Consider the following 18,051-nt stretch of genomic DNA (forward strand, 5'->3'; position numbering starts at 1 on the left):
ATACTACTGGGGAGCTGGCTGGCTATATACTACAGGGGGCAGGATGGCTGTATACTACTGGGGAGGTGGCTGGCTATATATTACTGGGGGCTGGCTATATACTACAGGGGGTCTGGCTATATGATACAGAGGGCTGGCTAAATACTACTGGGGGATGACTATATACTACTGGAGGGTGGCTATATACTACAGGGGGCTGGTTGGCTATATACTACAGGGGGCTGGCTATAAACTACTGTGGGTGACAATATAATACTGGGGGCTGGCTATATACTACTTGAATCTGGTTGGCTATTTACTAAATGGCTGGCTATATACTACTTGTGGCTGGCTTTATACTTTGGGGCTGGCTATATACTACTTGGGCGGGCTATATATTACTGGTAGATGGCTATATACTACTTGGAGCTAGCTATATACTTAATGGGGGTGGCTTTATACTACTGAGGGATGGCTGTATACTACTGGGGAATGGCTGGCTGTATACTACTGGGAGATGGCTATATACTACTGAGAGCTGGCTTGCTATATAGTATGGGGTTGGACGGCTATATACTATGGGGCCGGCTATATACTACTGGGGGTTGGCTATATACTGGGGGCAGGGAACTGTCTGGTATATACTGTGGGACAGGCTGGCTATATGCTGCGGGAGGGGACTGGCTGGCTCTATACTATGGAGCTCGTTGGCTGCAGGTATAAGTCACAAGTAGGACGTTCTCTACCTGAAGCATTTGAAACAATTATGGACGAGCCTACCAAGCGATCTTCAGCACACGGAGGATGCTGCATGCACTTGACAGCTAAGCCGGATCCTTCATACTCCTCATAGATACGTGCTGAAGATGGCTTTGTAGGTGGAGGCTACTGGAGCATGGAGTAGCCGCACCGTATTGTGTCAGTTGCAGCTACTCCCTGCCCCAGTAGCCCCTTTGGCAAATTTTCATTCCAGGGCAATTAAAAATTATAAAATATACGTGGGACTAAAGGAATAGCCCTGAAAAACAACTATCCTACTATAGATTAGATGGATCTACCACCGGATCGACCTTAATAGTAGATCTGTGGTGGTAGGTTTCCTTTAAAGATGTTTTTTTTAACGCATTCCTGCAAACACAACTATATAAATTTGTTAACTCTGTGATCGTACTGATCGTACTGACACAAATAATAAAGGGGAGGTGTTGTTTGAACCAAACAGTGAAAGCCATAAAAGAAAATCCACAAGATGGCAAAAATAGTTTTTTCAATTCCACTTAATTTTTTTTTCAGCTACCCAGTACATGGTACACAATATAAAATGGTGCCACTAGAAAGTACAAATTGTTCCAAGTACAATTGTTCCTCATACATTTCTGTAAATGAGGGAAAAAGGGCTTTTGAGGAGGAGAAAGTGATAAAACATAAAGGCAAAAACCTGAAAAAATCCTGGTCTTGAATGATCATATCTCCAGAACCGTGGCACCTAGAAACACAATTATGGCATCATATTAAAGGGAAAAATCTCTTTAATATAATGTCATTCTTTTTCTAAGTGAAACTGAACCGGATATATTTACTGTTAAAGCTGAAATAAAAAAATTAGAAATTTTTAAAAACAGATCTTCATTCCTGTAAGTTTAACAGTGGATATCTCGAGTTTCTTATGACCTAGATAGATACTCTTTATATCATAAAAAAGGGGAGATTCTGTTCTTAAATTAGCATCAGAAACATGTTTCTAGGTATGACAGTTCCAGAGATATGACCGTTCGAAAAAATTCTCAAAGTAGTTATATTCACTGCTAAAAGGTCTCACAGGACTATATACACCTCATCATTAATCTGGCCTAAACACGGAACTACTGCTAGTGTAACAACGTGCAAAGCCAGATTCATGACTTGAGACTTTTGCAAAGAGTATCTTAAAAAGTCACAACCTTACTAAAACGTCCCCTGCTGGTTTATGTGATTTGACTTTTTTTGCATTTTGAGACTTTTTGAAAAAAAAAATAGACCATAAGAACTTTTATTAAAGGGCGAAAGCCAATCTGATGGGCAGAGAAGCTCCAGAAATACACAGATTTATCAAGCTGTCTGAAAGTCAGAGTATTTCTAGTTGCCCATGGCAACCAATCGCAGCTCCACTTTAAAATATTCATAAGCACCGGTAAAATGAAAGCTAAGCTGTGATTGGTTTCCATGGGCAAGTAGAAATATTCTGACTTTTAGACAGCTTGATAAATCTGCCCCATAGAGCTGGTCTAATGATAAATAACTCCTCTGCCTCTGTTTCCGAACCTGCAAAATGCTGATTGATTGACACTGAACATATTTATTACATATTTTGGTAAGGTTTTATAAAATTAATCGCTTATTTAAAAGTTTTTAATGCGAAAAATTATAAAAAGTTTATTTTTCAAATACTAATTTGTCTGCTAATTCTATAAAAAAAAAAGGAAAATGGTATTAATAAAAAGAATAAAAAGAAACAGAAGTGCAATAATCGACCTTGACATTCAGGCACCAATGACCTTAGGTCACAAAGGTGTTCATTATCTGACAAACCCTATTTAACTAGGAGCCTAACTTTCCAGTTTTCACTGACTATTGAAAACAAAAATGGTGTGCTGTACCTTACCTTCACACATGAAATCCTTGCACATTTGTTTATGCTCTCAATACTTTGTATGTACACAAGCATGAAACTGCAGATTGGAAGCAGTGACAAATCCTGCATTCTCCAAGAAGCTTGATTATAATACCATATGCTGTGGTTTGGTTACTGTGGTGGGCACAGTGACTTGGCTACTGTTGGGAGGGAACTGTGACTTTTGGCCACTGTGGGGGCACTGTTACTATGTCTGCTTTGGTGGGACCTGTGTAACTATATTGGCTATTGTGCGGGCAGGGTTCCTATGAGCAAAACTCAAATTTGTTATGAGGTTAATATGAAGTTGCTAAAGTTTTTGTACTTCTAAATCTTCAGAGACAAGTCATGGCTGGAAGAAAGGGAAAAGGAGAAATTCTTTAGACTCAGACTTATAGTAAGTGCTGGTATCACCCATGAGCTCACAATACTGCAGCATCTCCTCCGCACTGTCACTCTCTGTTGGTTCAGGTTCTGTTTCTATGTGACTTATCTATGTAGTAATTGTCACAGCTGCTTCTGCGACCCATGTCCCGGGTCGCGGGCGCACCCGTGTACCTCCATGTGTCTCTGGAGCCCGGTCGCAGCATTTCTAACTTTCCCTCGCCCCAGCAATAGATAGTCGGCCTCTTCCTGTGTCCCCTGACGGATTTTTTTTGCATCAGAGAAAGCTTTCCAGTTGTTGTTCCTGTGTTTATAGTGATTTCCCATCGTGACCTTGATTCTTGTTCCTGAGTTCGATTCTGTGCTGCCTGTCCTGACCTTCTGCCTGACCACAACTCTGCGGCGGGATACTTGGACTACGCTCCCAGTTGTCTGCTTACATCAACGCTCGCAGTGGTTGAGTGGGTCCACTACCTCTGATCCCGACTGTAATCTTGTGTCAGATGCTGTTGTTATGGAGGCAGCTTGGTTTCAATAACATATACTTGTAGTAAGTTTAGTTCCAGTGCTGAATGTATGCTGTGATCTTGTTTCTGGTGCTGTATTTATGTAGTAAAATAAGTTCTGGTAACATATCTATGTCATAAGTTTGGTTCCAGTAGTATCTATGTAGTAAACTTGTTTCTGGTGGTAACATTGGTTATATTACTGTTTACTGCATTAAAGGACATCTACCTTACCCTAGCCCTTGCTTTTAAGAAAAAAAGGGTTTAAAAATTACGCATCTGAGCCTGAGGGGCTCCAGGCTTTAGTAACACCTATTTTTTTTATACAAAAACTCTTTGGCAGTGTATGTCCTATACCCTATGGGGACTGAAGGGTGCCAATGTCTTCTATAGTTACTTTCAAGAAAATTATGTGAGTACATTCTTAGTTTCATTTATTTCATTAGTTTCATTTATTATTTTCATTTATTTCACACTTTTAAAACCTTTTTTAGCAGTCTATGGCAAAATACATTTTACTATTGGGTTAAATTGTTATAAAAAATTGCCATGTCTAGAAATCTTTTATCCAAGTTTTTATATTGTCATAGAATTCTATAATCTTATATGGTAATTACTAGAGTGGGCTATGTGATTCTATAAATATATCTTTTAATAAACCTCCAGTGAACTAGACATATTTCTCTACATTCAGTAGAATTCTATTTAACCTGAAAAAAGGGGAATTTATTTCATCTAGTCATGATTATTCATATAAATTATGATTTACAAATGTTGGTTATGTAATTGTCACTGAAAGGTGAAGAAGAACTGGTTTCAGAGCCTCAGGACATATGCCTGAATGACGATAACTTCCAATCACCTATGCATTGTTTGTAAGATGCATGGAATCCAGTTATGATGTTTACTTCAACTTACTGGAACTTTACAAATATTTTGTGATTCATTAGTATTATATGCAGGTAAAGCCGTTAAAGTCTGACCTGATGCTCTATTAGTGAAGCCTTTTTATGACTATGTTTCTCAGAGAGGTGATTCATACTGTAAACATTCTTATCTCTTCCATACTGTCTGTTCCTTAGCCCTTTGCCACGACTACTATTTAGTATTTTCCTATATTAGTTATTATCCTGTTAAATTGTGTTTGTAATGTTATAGAGGTAACATCTGGAGACAGAGGAGGGCATTTATTAATACATTTTAAAGACAAGTCTTAAAATTTCCCCCATCATCGCTACACCAACCGGATCTACTAAGAGGCTCTTGTTCATGTTTTGTTTCTGTGAGCAGAACAGTATCAAGTATGTGTGTTTTATATTGATTAATCTGCAGAGACGAGTCATGGCCGAGAGAAGCTGACTTGGTGGTGATATACAATAAGACGAAAAGGAAAATTCTCTACTTAAAGACCTCATCTATCACCAGATTTATAGTTAGTGCTTTTATTACACATGAGCTCAGCTTTCTGCCTGCATTAACATCTTTGCTGTCAGCCCTGCATTCTGGTTTACAAGAATAATCCATAGGTTGAAACAGGAGATAACTGGACAGTCTACAGAAGAATGTAGTATGCAGAGTTTCATCCATAAGCCTGATGTGCACACCAACCACTTCTCTCTAGGCTTTGACAAGACTACAGTTGGGTCATTGAAGAAAAGGGCGGAGGGTTAGCTTAACAGTATGATACCCAGGATGAATACTATTTAACTGTGTGTGCTCTGTCTCCTCCATCATCCTGCATCTCTGCAGCTGCATTTTTATGGTTTTGTGTATGTATACCCTCCCACAATGTCCTGGGAAGAGGAAAGAGTGATATCATCTGCTGGTGACAGCCTAGTGACACATCCATTTTAGCAGGTAGTGTTTACAGTAGTCATAAGGCTGTATTAGATTATAGGTCTAACATGTGTCTCTATCTTGCCCTGTCTGTGATATGCAACTGAAGAGAGTCTGATTGATTTTCTTGTTGGTGATTTAGTTCATTGTGTTTTTGGCATTCTGATTTCGGCTCTGTTCAGACTACTCTTCTGCATCTGCATTTTTGGTACTTCTTTTCTCTGTTGTGACCAGAGCTGTCAACTTTTCTTCTGTTTTTGGTGTTTGTTTTCTTACGTATTTGCACTGTAGTGTAGGTAGGGACTATCGCCTACTTACTGGCCACCTTTTAAGGTGACTTTAATTCTTCATATAAAAAATTGTTTATTTTTGCATGTACTCACAAGGGATACATGTATATAACACACATAAAAAACATATATGGGTAGTTGTTTTACACCCAATACTCTATGTACGACATGCTGGCATTTTAAAACCATACTACATGTAACTTTATTATTTTACACATTTTCCAGCCCAATGCATTATTGTTCAAGAATGCATACTAGTGTGAACCCAATTTTTTTTAAAGACTTTGATACTTAAAAAGCTCAAAGAAACACACTCATGACAAATCTAACATTAAGAACATGGAGCAAACCCTAAAGCAATTGAACCTGTTGGGTTGGGATAGATTGGGCATGATCATGTTTCTTTGAGCTACATTACATTACTTCTTATGGTTTTCAAATGTCAGTGTGTCGTGCACAAAGTATTGGGTGTAAAATCATTACCTTACATGTTTTTTATATGTCTTATACATTCTCTGTATTATAGACCTCATATATACACATATACTCATCTATTGAGATTCAAAAAGTCTACATACATTCCTCTTTATGATACCCTTTTATTGTTCTAAATATAGCCTCTCTGATTGAAGCTGAAATTTTTGATTATGAACTACATAGTTAGGGATGAGAATGGGTTAATAACTACCATATTCACCCTGGTTGTTTTACAGAAATACTGCCTATAATATTATGTAGTAGTTGAATACTTGATATTCCATGTGCCAGATCTTTGTGCTTCCATGCCTTGAGAGAAAACTGTATTTCAAGCCCTCTGTGTTTATTCAGATTTCCCGTTGTGACCTCGATTTTGTTCCTGACTCCAATTCTGTGCTGCCTGTCCTGACCTATTGCTCTGTCCCCGACTCTGAACCTGTGCTGCCTGTCTTGACCTCTTGTCTGTCCCTGACCACGAGTTTGCCTCACGATTCTGAAGCCTTGACCGCCACCTTGGGCAAATTCGTGCCTGTGGAAAGACCTGGTGGTACCGTGCCGCAATAGGTCCAACCTGCTTTGCGGCGGGCTCTGGTGAAAACTGAATACTACTTAGACTCCGGTCCAAGTGTCGGCTTTCTTCATCGCCCGCGGTGGTACAGAGGATCCACTAACCCTGATTGTGACAGCCCTATTCAGTGGGGTGTCCTCACAGTCCTCCCTAATTGATAAGATGTTATGCATTACAATTGGCAAGATCAAAAAAGTTATTTTTGTTTGCTCATCAATGTACACTTAGCACCCCATCTTATCCTGCACCCTGCCCAAAACAAAATGGAGCCCTCTCCAACTCTCTATACGCACCACAGCTCTTACAGGGCGATGGCTGTGCCGGAGGAGAACATGGCCGCATCTGAGCAGGTGGAGCACAGGAACAGCATAGACCCTGCGGTGGTGGTGTCCTGCCTAGAAGTTTGCCCGAGCACTGGATCTCAATTTTCTACCTACTAGCAGTGCAGCATTCAATATACTGGGGGTCATTTACTAAGGGCCCGATTCGCGTTTTTGCGTCGGGTCAACCGACTTTTTCCGTTTTGCGCCAGTTTTCCCTGTATTGCCCCGGGATTTCCGCGCACGCGATCGCCGCCAGCATGCACGCGACGGAAATCGGGGGCCGTGGCTGTACGAAAACCCGACGGATTTGGAGAAACCGCTGCATTTAAAAAAAAAAAAGGTAAGTGGACACGCACTTACCTTCACCCGCCAATGGATCGTGTACTCCCGCATATCACTCAATATTTTTCTCTCATTCTAGAAGAGTCAGCATTTTAGTTCACAAATTGGCCCCATTTCAGTGTATCTGCAGTGTGGTAGATACTAGACAATCTATATGCACTGCAAAATGCATTTGGTGGATTTGCTCTTAGTAGCTGTCTATATCCCTCTGGCATATTTCTCTGTGTTGATAAATAAGATACTGGCGCTAACTGCGGAGTTCACCAGCCTTCCTATACTTCTGATCAGGGATTTTAATAACTGTATAAACCCGTATTTAGACAAATACCACTGGGGCTCTATGGCACCAAATAGCCCCAATACACTTTATGCCGGGGTCCTAGTGGAGGTTGGATTTGCGGATGTGTTGAATCAGACGATTCTCATGCTATTCATTCTCCTGCAACTTTCTATTGCGAAAATTCTTTCTATTGGGAAATTATAGCATGATAAGACTGGTAGAGGACGTGGATTATAATCTGAGCAGTGTATCTGATCACTCTCCTGTGTTGATTATGCAGTTGTAGTTACGCCGTTATGTAGTTTTGACTGCAGACACAGGGGGAAGGGGGGCTTTTGGAAGCTGAACCCATTTTGGCTGTAAATTTTGCATCATACCGATACTTTTCCTAGGGATGTTGGGGAATACATTAGCGACAATTCCGGGTCGGTAAATGGGCTAGTGTTTTGGGACGCTTTAAAGGACTACCAGTTTATTGGTGGTAGGCTGTCCCCTAAGGTATGCTCATTACCTCTACGGGATGATGAGCCAGTTTTCAGATAGATCCTGAGGGGTCCGTAAAATAAGGTATTAAAAATATGAAAAAAATACTTAATTTATCAATTGCATAATTTTAATGAATCTTGTTTCAGCAGGGATATGCCAGCATCTAAGTGTGCTTGGCTTAGAAGCACTGCACCCATGCGGTAGATTTCCTTTTAAACAAACAAAAACATACATAGAATTTTTGTGTTACCTCCCAGTGATTACGTAAATGTATAGTTTATTATGTACGGGGTGAAAGTCCATCAGAGAATATTTTCTTCTGTCACGCATGGCAACTATCGTTAGGTAATTGGAGGAACTAAACTATAATCTTTGTTTTCTTTCATAGGTACTGTAGGTACACTTTGTTCAAAATGACAAGCTTTGTACTAAGCTATTAAAAACATGTAGTGCCACAAAGCTAAAAAAGTGCTGAAAATGGATTTTACATAGATCTTTTATGCAACATTCAGCAGGGATGTGGGTCCGATCTTCTGTATGTGGCCAATTTGCATTCTTTACATTTCTGCCTTTATACTGAAGCTGGGATCACTTTGTCACAGCCAACCATGAAATGTCTCTATAGATGAAGCAGTATAAGGACTACTGTACTATAATGAGAACCACATTCTCATACTAAGTTACTGCAACTGTGGTATTATTCTGTGGTAACATTCCTTTAAACCACAGAAATGAAGATATTTTCATGGTTAAAATGCTATGTGAATAAAAATGAAAAATGACTGCATAAACTAAACTTTAGAACTTTTTTTTTTACTGGTGTGAAGGAAGTGAACTCTATTATGCAGATAAATTCTTTACTAGCTGAATCTGACACAGAACACTCCAAAATCTGGGTCCAAAACACTATGCAATATATTTATAAGTGCTTTTATGCCAGTTTTCTGGTGTAGAAACACTGAAATAATTGTAAACACTGCAAGAAATTGTGATTAATTTTGTGGTGGGAGCGTGAAGGAACAGCCGCTGGCGGAGTGGGCAGCCACAGAGTATTCCTGCCCCGTGCCTAGGTACTTTCTTATGTCTAAGGCTACATTCACACGATGTATATGCCCTCTGTAGCGTAGTACGGCGGGCATACATCTGCGCAGTGGAGAGGAGGAGGGGGAGTGCGCCGCTCACCCCCGCCCCTCTCCATAGAGTAACATGGGGCCAGGCACCGTATTCTGTCGAAAGATAGGACATGCCCTATCTTTCTACGGGTTGCGGAATGGTACGGTGCCGCATGTGTGCGGCACCGTACCGCTCCCGTATGGCGCCACGAGGCCATTACGGTGGGGGACATATAAACGTCGTTTATACGTCGGCCATATATAGGTCCCTCATAGGTTCGTGTGAATGTAGCCTAAGCCTCATGTTCTATCCACTGTGGCAGTTGGGGGAATTATAAAAAACGGCGCAATGAGCACCAGCAACCATAGCAGTTTAACGTTTTAATGACATGAATCTGTAAACATATATGGGATAGGACTCTAATCTTGCATAAAGAGAGGTCACAGGCTTTGGTCTGCAGGTGTGCTCGCCCAGGCCGTGACCAAGGTGACCACACAGCCAGGAGCGGACGGGGTGATTGCTCCCCTCTCCATAATAACGGAGCAGTGAGATTCTGTGTGCTCACCGCACTGTGATTGTGTGTCATGGACCTCTATGCGAGCTGTGCAAATTGTGAAGCAGTATCACAGGCACCCATACGGTTGCCTAAGGCTGACAACAAGGGCCTACATTGGAGAAAGAGGAGGGGCAAATTATATATAAGAAGATCTGAACATGAACACAAGGATGGGTACTGTCATAGCACAACAATTCCAGGTGAGCATTGTCTGCCATTACTTCCCCACATAACATTTTAACATTTGAGGAACTATTTCTTCTCCTTGTCATCTTTTAGTATTATCACATATTTTAAAAGTGAAAGAAGTCTCACTGTCAGCTTTGTTAGCTAGACACTTGACTCCAACAGTTTTTCAAAAACTTTCTGGCGCAATGATCCATGACAGTATGATCCTGAGTAGTGTATGTGTTTGTTTAACAGCATATGCAGTCATTCCTGTAGTTAGGCGTTGTTTTATTTGCAGCGTATATTTACAGAGATTTAAATGCACACAAATAAACTTACAGTTATAATCCCATGAGAATTTAGAATGTCATCACAAACAATAGGATCCTAATGAGGATTCCTAACTCTTACAGACCCAGTAATGGTTTGAGTTGAGAAGTATGACTTCATTATCTGTTTTAATATTTTCTTAAAAATACCTCTACCCCTTATGTCCACTATATACCCTTGCAAGAGGACTGCCATTTAATAAAGTATTGGGGGGTGAGAATGGACAGGGCCGGTTTTAAGAAAAGGTGGGCCCTAGGCAAAACTAAGACAAACTTAGACAAAAGACAAAATTGGGGCATCAAAATAAAACTATTTAATGAGCAGTCACAGTCATAGCCCTGCACGATAATAACACTTTATAGTTACAAACAGTAGTATGGTAAAGCAATCTGTTCTATGGGACTGTAGGAGAATGTTATAGAACAGTGACGGCAAACCTTTTAGACACCGAGTGCCCAAACTACAACCAAAACCCACATATTTTTCGTGAAGTGCCAAAGCCACAATTTAAGCAGTAACTTATTACTCCCTGCTCTGTCACAGGTTTAAATTGTATAGGCACCTGAGGACACCAATACAGTAGAAAGTAGGAGAAGAAGTTTGGATCATCATTGTAGCTTCCTTCTAGGGTCCTGGGCTGCCTGGGACTGCAAGAGGCCTTGAGTCCTGTCTGGCGAACCATCCCCCGGGGTGATGGCAAGGGTGCCCACATAAAGGGCTCCGTGTGCCACCTCTGGCACCAGTGCCATAGGTTCGCCACCACTGTTATAGAAGATAGATGATAGGTAGATGAATGATAGAAGATAAAAATGAAATATGATATAGATTTATAGATAGATGATAGATATATCTATAGATGCTGAAATATAAAGTAGATTATATATAGATTGCTATATAGATGATAGGAGATAGATAAATAGATATGAGAGATATTTAGATACAGTAGGAAAGAGAGAAGATCGATGGATAGATAGATGGATAGATAGTTAAATAGAGGAATATGATAGATAATAATTAGAAGATATATACACTCACCGGCCACTTTATTAGGTACACCTGTCCAACTGCTCGTTAACACTTAATTTCTAATCAGCCAATCACATGGCGGCTACGCAGTGCATTTAGGCATGTAGACATGGTCAAGACAATCTCCTGCAGTTCAAACCGAGCATCAGTATGGGGAAGAAAGGTGATTTGAGTGCCTTTGAACGTGGCATGGTTGTTGGTGCCAGAAGGGCTGGTCTGAGTATTTCAGAAACTGCTGATCTACTGGGATTTTCACGCACAACCATCTCTAGGGTTTACAGAGAATGGTCCGAAAAAGAAAAAACATCCAGTGAGCGGCAGTTCTATAGGCGGAAATGCCTTGTTGATGCCAGAGGTCAGAGGAGAATGGGCATACTAGTTTGAGCTGATAGAAAGGCAACATTGACTCAAATCGCCACCCGTTACAACCAAGGTAGGCAGAAGAGCATCTCTGAATGCACAGTACATCGAAATTCGAGGCAGATGGGCTACAGCAGTAGAAGACCACACCGGGTGCCACTCCTATCAGCTAAGAACAGGAAACTTAGGCTACAATTTGCACAAGCTCATTGAAATTGGACAGTAGAAGATTGGAAAAACATTGCCTGGTCTGATGAGTCTTGATTTCTGCTGCGACATTCGGATGGTAGGGTCAGAATTTGGCGTCAACAACATGAAAGCATGGATCCATCCTGCCTTGTATCAACAATTCAGGCTGGTGGTGCTGGTGTCATGGTGTGGAGAATATTTTCTTGGCACTCTTTGGGCCCCTTGGTACCAATTGAGCATCGTTGCAACGCCACAGCCTACCTGAGTATTGTTGCTGACCATGTCCATCCCTTTATGACCACAATGTACCCAACATCTGATGGCTACTTTCAGCAGGATAATGCGCCATGTCATAAAGCTGGAATCATTTCAGACTGGTTTCTTGAACATGACAATGAGTTCACTGTACTCAAATGGCCTCCACAGTCACCAGATCTCAATCCAATAGAGCGTCTTTGGGATGTGGTTGAACGGGAGATTGGCATCATGGATGTGCAGCCGACAAATCTGCGGCAACTGTGTGATGCCATCATGTCAATATGGACCAAAATCTCTGAGGAATGCTTCCAGCACCTTGTTGAATCTATGCCACGAAGAATTGAGGCAGTTCTGAAGGCAAAAGGGGGTCCAACCCGTTACTAGCATGGTGTACCTAATAAAGTGGCCGGTGAGTGTATATAAGAAATAGACAAATTATAGGAGATAGATAACTAGACAGATAGATGACAGATATATAGAGATGAACCGGGCATTCAACCAAGAGGTATTAAAGGAGCAAAACATCATCTGCGCACAAAAGTCCACCTGCAGGGGGCCCACTTAAGATATAGGGCCCTAGGCAAATATTATGGCTCACTTAAACCTGGCACTATCCAGCTCACCATGCCCCCTTTAACCCAATACAATTGGGTTAAAAGTGGAGTGATGTGGGGTGATTGACTGGCCTAGGGCTCCCTATTATATATTTAATAGGGAGCCGTTCAGAAGCCAGAGGAGCCGCTCTTCTTAGTGAGTGGAGCCAAATGAGCCAGCTCACTAAGAAGAGCCGGAATTCCCATCACTAATATAAATCAGGACAGCATGTCTGTAATTGGCCGACTCATCTCATGCTTGTGACATCACTTAAGGTCCTTTGCCAGAACATTAAGGTTTTTCACATGAATCAGGACAGCATGTTAGTAAGTGGACGACTTGAAGCATGTGATGAGTCACAAGCTTGTGACATCACTTAAGGTCTTTTTTTCTTGCACTCATCTCCTACAGCCCCTCCCAACAAGCCTCCTCTCATCTCTAGCTGTCCTATACAGTTTTCCATGGTTACCGGGAAGAATGGCAAATGGAGATTAGGCTGGTGGGACAAGGTAAAACCTCTGCTAGCAACTGAACACCTGCAGATAGCTAATTTGAGTAGATAATTGCTTATTTTGCTTAGTTCAGAGGGTTAGAGCCCCCTTCATTCCCCTCTATGTCTATGGCTATGTCTATGGCAAGGAGGTGCATAAGGGGGAAATAATTGCAATTCTTAATGATTCCAGGATTCCTCAGCTTCATGGCTTATTATCGGGGAAAGTCTTCTTTTTGGCCATGTTTGTGGTTCTGCCAGTCCAATACATGCCAAAGTGGACATTCCCTACACTGAATGGGTGCACAGGAAAGATGATACAACACTGAATGACAAAACAACATAGAAGACAGACAAGCAAAGTCAGGTAGAACCAGGTCAAAATCAAGATGGCAGCAAGGTGCAAAATTAAGAAGCAAGAGATGGTCAAATAAACATAGCAGAGGTCAGTTACACAGTATAGAAAAGCAATAGAAATAGCAGGGGATAGACAACAAGTGTCAGATGACTGAAGTAACCAGCCACTTGTAAACAGAATTGGGCATATATGTAAAGGAGTTCCTAGACACCACCCCAGTTGCTGTTCATCGCTCAATCTACATCAAACTGAACTTAAAATGACAGCCTAACTTTCCCCAAAGAACTGATCCTGGAAGCCAGCTGTCAATCAAAAGCAGCCCTTTGAGTTGTTCTCAAGCACAAAAGCCTCAAACCCAATCCTGTTCAGAGGATTCTGACACTGAGGAAGTGGTATGCAAATGTACATACCAGATGGTACCTTTGTCCAGACAGGATATCAAATGGGGCGGAGAATTATTCAATAATAAGGGTGCCAAAGGAAGGGTGCAACAATGCATGTATGGTGGGAATGTTCTGGTACCAAGTCTTTTTACCTAATTTCCCTGATAGGAGGAAAGAAGGTAGATCCCACTCCAACAACAGCATTACTGCATATAGGAATGGAGAATTTTGATTAATCCGTAAGATGGCCAATGTTGCATATCTTTATAGCAGCGAGATTGTGCATCACCAAGCTTTGGAGGTCCACAAAGTCCCCCAATATAGTCTGTAACAGAGTCAAAGAACAGATGCACTATGAAATCTTTCTATCTAAGAACATAAAACAGTGGAAATATAAAAAAATGGACCATATGGGAGAATAATATCCCCATATAATCTTAAATTACCTACAATTACACATTCAAATTATTTCACACACCCATTAATATGTACAAACACACATATATACAGAGAGATACATACTTACATGCATAAACACATACAAACACATACATGCAAACATGCATGCACTATATATACACTTATATTTATATTTGTGTTATATTTATAACACATATTTAATAAAGACTACTCCCAAAAGGAAGCACATCTAGTGAAGTATATGTCAGGTGTGGGACCTGCTCATTGGTCTGTATGAGTAATGTAATTGTCACCTCAGGTCCTTTGGTGCTCCTACGGACTCTTCTATTCCATGGGTTACATGTTAAGTTAAAGTCAACCTATCACCAGGAATGTCATTTTAGCTGGTAACAGGTTCCAGTAGCCTATGCTGATTTTAAAAATGACTTTGTTAGCTTTCTGAATCAATTCAGTAGTTTATAATAGTTTGATTTACATTACCCGCCAACCGGCCAGCAGCATGTAGTAAGTCCCAGGGGGTAAGGGAGCAGCTACAGCCTGTGTCTCCTCATGCATTCTTCCTCTTCTCCTCACCATCCCCCTCTCTTCTCTCAATGCACATGGCAGAAAGTGGGGAGGTGTGAAGGAGCTGCATAAATGTGGAAGAGAGGAGACTGGGACATAGGCACACATAGGCTGCAGCTGTCACTCCCCACCGGGTGACAGGTTCCGGGTGACAGGTTCCTTTAAGAGGGTTGGACATGGTGCTGAGGATTCCAGTAGCAATACATGGACCCATTAAACAGTCGCAAAAAAAAAAATGTCCATATTACCTTTGGACAAAATGATAGTGTGCAGGAGGGCGAAGAGGAGAAGAGTGAGCTACAGAAAAAGAAATACTAAAAAGTCAGAGAGAGCAAACCAAGAGAGTACAATGTCATTAAAGCCAGTAGAGCAAAGCCTCCTGAGAAAGAGGAGATGGTCCATGATATCAAATGCTGCTGAGAGATCCAGAAGAATGTGGAGAGAATAGTCATCTTTGGATTTTGAGTGAGGATCATTAGAGACATTAGAAAGAGTTTAGAGATGGAAATGAGAATGGAGACTGGTAATTTGACATTTTACAATGCATAATACCCCTGCAGTATAACCTGTGTTTTTAATAATGATAATCTTTATTTATATAGAAAATACTTTCAGTACTGAATTATTCCCTGATATTGCATATTAAGAAATGAACTGGATTTGAATGTATGTAATAGCTTGTATTGTAGATGATCACACATTTTGTCCAGGGGATCTGAAGCTCAAAAATACTTTATACAAAGCTACCTAATGTCATGTCACTAAACAAAAAAGGTCTTTGTTGTGTCATCCACCTGACAACTAAGGATGTTAATCGTAAGCTATTATTCTAAATGTCCTACGAGCCATGAAAGCAGCTTTTTAATCAAAGATATAGGAGAATTCATCTTCAGGGCAGGTTATGAACCAGCCTTCAACTGTGCGCTAAGATAAGAGACTGTAGACATGTTTTTCTATTCCTCTGTCTAGTGACCTTTAAGAGAGACTGGGGTGATGTCTTAACAGCCTTGAACACAGAGCTGGCTCGAAATGGTAAATGTAGCCCTGAATTTTTTCTTTTCAAGTGAAGTGCAACAGTTTTTGTGTCTTTATTTTCACATGCACTTTTAGTTAATTATAGTAGAGGCCGGTCCTGTGTGGTGTTAGAACTTGTCATGCTGGTGCTGTTACATTTCTTCAGTGAACCTTGATTATAGAGATGGGTTACAAAAGGTATTTTTAAAAATTGAAGGGTAGCACTTAGTGTACTATGTACAAGCAAACAAGTTGTCCGAGCAGAAAAAGTTCATACATGTAATAAGAGGTCAAAGGTAGATGATAAACGGATGGGAAATTTAAACATATGATATGGGATTTATAAAGGTTAATTAAGTGTTTAGGCAATAGGGCCAGTCAATCAATTACCTATTGAAGCCATTATGAGGGTGAATCTGGGTGAAATAACTCATCTGAATATAGATGAGCAGAACCGACATTCCCATTCGGGTTTAGCCATGCAACATTTGCTGTTCATCCAACAATCAGGCAATACATTTGGGTCATGTGGGCGAATTTTGAACCCCCGAACGGGAAGGTCAGGCCCGCTCATCTCTAATCCTGAACATTGTTAAATACATTGCTTATTTTTTTAATAAATCTGAATAAAGGTAAACTATGCCTCCAGAACCCCAAAATATTAGCCAGATGGCCTTGTTTGACCTGCATGAAAGTTTTGTGTATGTTGTAGTTCAGTAGAAAAAGATGAAGCGGCACTCACCGATGGCGTGCAGGAAAATCTTTATTGCGGTGTACATAGGCAGTGCGGGGCCTGGCGACGGGCCGTTTCGCGCTGATCTAGCGCATCATCAAGCCAAAAAATATTTTTTGGCTTGATGATGCGCTAGATGAGCGCGAAACGGCAATAAAGATTTTCCTGCACGCCATCGGTGAGTGCCGCTTCATCTTTTTCATTGTTTTATGCCGTTGGATTGCTCCAGCAGAGCACCACCAGTCTGAGCTGTGCGTTTTGGCCAACCTCACCTGCCAGGTATCTGCACCCGTTCACACCGGAGTGGGAGTTGTGTGTGGCCGAGTGGTGTAGTTCAGTAGGTATTCCAACAATGTCCATGTATAGTAGAAGGATTTGTGACCTATGATGCTATCACTCTCCCAGGGGCATAACTAAGAGAGGCTGGGTCCCATATCAGACTTCTTCATGGGGCACCCAATTCCTTACACATGTTTATACAATCACACACGCATTTATATAGTCATGCGCACACATATACATTTATACAATTATATATATAGCATACAGCATGCATATACATAAGTATATACTGTGGGGTATTGCTCAGGTATAAGCTAGGTAGCGGTCGCAGACAGAGGGAAAGAGACAGTTCTCAGATCAGTTCAGTGTTTATTCACACCACAAAACAAATGGAACAAAAATCCAGCATTGTCTTCATGCTTGTTTAAAACATAAACATACAGACCAGGCTTGGCCTTCTCACCCAGTAGCAGGGTCTTCACAAATAGTCCAAATTGTTGGTGTATGTTCACACCTTGCAGAAACTGCTGCATAGCACTTAGTCCATTTAAAGTCCAAAACAGCCAACCTGTCCTCCATAGACAGGACACGTGTTTGCTCTTGGAACAAGCTTCTCCCTCTGAGACTAGAGCTCACTCCACACTCTTGTGCACACTTCCAGCTCAGCTTTGTTAGCTGGAACACCCTGAAAACCCGGTTTGGACCGGTGCTTGAAGTTTGGTCCGGTGCTTGATTTCAGCTTGCTGCATTACTCTGAGCAACACAAGCTGAGAGGATAATACCTCCCATCCAGCAACAAACCCCTGACTGTGTCACATACCCCCTCCCTTTGTTCAACCTTGAGGGGATGAACACTCGCCAGACAGTGCACCCGGGACAGGGCATCTGCATTCCCCTGTAGCCGGCCTGCTCTGTGTTCCACTGTGAATTTGAAGTTCTGTAGAGACAAGAACCATCTGGTGACCCGAGCATTCCTCTCCTTGGCCTGGCTCATCCACTTGAGAGGTGAATGGTCAGTCACCAGTCGGAACTTCCTCCCCAACAGATAATAGCGGAGAGACTCGAGTGCCCACTTGATGGCTAGGCACTCCC

The sequence above is a fragment of the Engystomops pustulosus genome, chromosome 6 (genome assembly GCF_040894005.1).
Source record: "Engystomops pustulosus chromosome 6, aEngPut4.maternal, whole genome shotgun sequence".
NCBI classification, from domain to species: domain Eukaryota; kingdom Metazoa; phylum Chordata; class Amphibia; order Anura; family Leptodactylidae; genus Engystomops; species Engystomops pustulosus.